The following is a 2500-nucleotide window of genomic DNA, read 5'->3' as shown; positions in this document are numbered from 1 at the left end:
ACAGAAATGACCCGCAATCCGGAGCAGCTGTGCGAAGGCTCGTTGGTCTAGGGGTATGATTCTCGCTTAGGGTGCGAGAGGTCCCGGGTTCAAATCCCGGACGAGCCCTGTTTCTCCGACCTATGTTTGGAAATCAATGATGGTGACCTCAACTGTGTGCTTTGCTTTCCCGGTTATAGTCTTTCCTGCAGGACAACTCTGAAAATTTGCAAGCATGTTTTCGGCTCGTTGGTCTAGGGGTATGATTCTCGCTTTGGGTGCGAGAGGTCCCGGGTTCAAATCCCGCACGAGCCCTTCTTTCATCCTTGCTCGCCGAGATGTTTGTCAGGGAACGATAACCCTTGAAAAAAGGCGTTCCCTGCTGATGGACTTTTTTCTGCCTTTGCACAAGGTATACTGTACTTTAAAGACAGTGCTTGCTTCTCCCAATTCATCTTTTTTATGGAAAACGAACCCTTGATAAAACGGTGAAACATTTCAAGTTTGTCAGTGTCTATGATCCCTAAAGATACTTCTAGTCTGATTGAATCAATAATGATATTTCAAAATCATGAATTTTTCCTCATGGTGTGACATGTTTGACTGCACAATGACTGCGTTAGATTTAAGTGACAGAATCGGTGGCAGAAAGATGAATGATTTATCTTGCTTTGATGGATACGCTAGCTCACCTGTCAGAGATTGAAGGCGTATCATGGCCAGCATGTCTGTAGCGATGGCCATGTTAAGAAAGAGAGCTTCTAAGGAATGGAATGACATGCGTAGTTTAGCGCTGAGTTGAAATGACATCATAAGGTGCTCTTGCTCAGTGTGTTTAGATAGTGGTATCGTGCTCTCTGATTGCTAAGCCTGGACGAGTAACATTGTTTGAATTAGTGATGGTTTGTGTGTAAGTGAAATATACTGACAACCAACAGATAGATTGAAAAGACTTAAGAAATGTACTGGTTGGCACAGAAATGACCCGCAATCCGGAGCAGCTGTGCGAAGGCTCGTTGGTCTAGGGGTATGATTCTCGCTTAGGGTGCGAGAGGTCCCGGGTTCAAATCCCGGACGAGCCCTGTTTCTCCGACCTGTGTTTGGAAATCAATGATGGTGACCTCAACTGTGTGCTTTGCTTTCCCGGTTATAGTCTTTCCTGCAGGACAACTCTGAAAATTTGCAAGCATGTTTTCGGCTCGTTGGTCTAGGGGTATGATTCTCGCTTTGGGTGCGAGAGGTCCCGGGTTCAAATCCCGCACGAGCCCTTCTTTCATCCTTGCTCGCCGAGATGTTTGTCAGGGAACGATAACCCTTGAAAAAAGGCGTTCCCTGCTGATGGACTTTTTTCTGCCTTTGCACAAGGTATACTGTACTTTAAAGACAGTGCTTGCTTCTCCCAATTCATCTTTTTTATGGAAAACGAACCCTTGATAAAACGGTGAAACATTTCAAGTTTGTCAGTGTCTATGATCCCTAAAGATACTTCTAGTCTGATTGAATCAATAATGATATTTCAAAATCATGAATTTTTCCTCATGGTGTGACATGTTTGACTGCACAATGACTGCGTTAGATTTAAGTGACAGAATCGGTGGCAGAAAGATGAATGATTTATCTTGCTTTGATGGATACGCTAGCTCACCTGTCAGAGATTGAAGGCGTATCATGGCCAGCATGTCTGTAGCGATGGCCATGTTAAGAAAGAGAGCTTCTAAGGAATGGAATGACATGCGTAGTTTAGCGCTGAGTTGAAATGACATCATAAGGTGCTCTTGCTCAGTGTGTTTAGATAGTGGTATCGTGCTCTCTGATTGCTAAGCCTGGACGAGTAACATTGTTTGAATTAGTGATGGTTTGTGTGTAAGTGAAATATACTGACAACCAACAGATAGATTGAAAAGACTTAAGAAATGTACTGGTTGGCACAGAAATGACCCGCAATCCGGAGCAGCTGTGCGAAGGCTCGTTGGTCTAGGGGTATGATTCTCGCTTAGGGTGCGAGAGGTCCCGGGTTCAAATCCCGGACGAGCCCTGTTTCTCCGACCTGTGTTTGGAAATCAATGATGGTGACCTCAACTGTGTGCTTTGCTTTCCCGGTTATAGTCTTTCCTGCAGGACAACTCTGAAAATTTGCAAGCATGTTTTCGGCTCGTTGGTCTAGGGGTATGATTCTCGCTTTGGGTGCGAGAGGTCCCGGGTTCAAATCCCGCACGAGCCCTTCTTTCATCCTTGCTCGCCGAGATGTTTGTCAGGGAACGATAACCCTTGAAAAAAGGCGTTCCCTGCTGATGGACTTTTTTCTGCCTTTGCACAAGGTATACTGTACTTTAAAGACAGTGCTTGCTTCTCCCAATTCATCTTTTTTATGGAAAACGAACCCTTGATAAAACGGTGAAACATTTCAAGTTTGTCAGTGTCTATGATCCCTAAAGATACTTCTAGTCTGATTGAATCAATAATGATATTTCAAAATCATGAATTTTTCCTCATGGTGTGACATGTTTGACTGCACAATGAC

General features: G+C 44.3%; 6 non-coding genes across 6 annotated transcripts; all 6 read left to right on the top strand.

The window, feature by feature from the left end:
- Nucleotides 1-36: 36 nt before the first annotated feature.
- On the top strand, nt 37-108 carry trnap-agg (transfer RNA proline (anticodon AGG)). The gene has a single exon. It is a non-coding gene; the product is annotated as a tRNA-Pro (tRNA).
- A 114-nt stretch (nt 109-222) lies between these two features.
- Nucleotides 223-294, top strand: trnap-ugg (transfer RNA proline (anticodon UGG)). Its single transcript has one exon. It is a non-coding gene; the product is annotated as a tRNA-Pro (tRNA).
- A 695-nt stretch (nt 295-989) lies between these two features.
- Nucleotides 990-1061, top strand: trnap-agg (transfer RNA proline (anticodon AGG)). The gene has a single exon. It is a non-coding gene; the product is annotated as a tRNA-Pro (tRNA).
- Nucleotides 1062-1175: 114 nt separating this feature from the next.
- On the top strand, nt 1176-1247 carry trnap-ugg (transfer RNA proline (anticodon UGG)). Its single transcript has one exon. It is a non-coding gene; the product is annotated as a tRNA-Pro (tRNA).
- Nucleotides 1248-1942: 695 nt separating this feature from the next.
- trnap-agg (transfer RNA proline (anticodon AGG)) lies at nt 1943-2014 on the top strand. The gene has a single exon. It is a non-coding gene; the product is annotated as a tRNA-Pro (tRNA).
- Nucleotides 2015-2128: 114 nt separating this feature from the next.
- On the top strand, nt 2129-2200 carry trnap-ugg (transfer RNA proline (anticodon UGG)). Its single transcript has one exon. It is a non-coding gene; the product is annotated as a tRNA-Pro (tRNA).
- Nucleotides 2201-2500: the final 300 nt, after the last annotated feature.

The sequence above is a fragment of the Hoplias malabaricus genome, chromosome 6 (genome assembly GCF_029633855.1).
Source record: "Hoplias malabaricus isolate fHopMal1 chromosome 6, fHopMal1.hap1, whole genome shotgun sequence".
Lineage (NCBI taxonomy): Eukaryota > Metazoa > Chordata > Actinopteri > Characiformes > Erythrinidae > Hoplias > Hoplias malabaricus.
The sequence above is the reverse complement of the archived record's forward strand: the minus strand, read 5'-3'. Positions and strand labels throughout refer to the sequence as shown.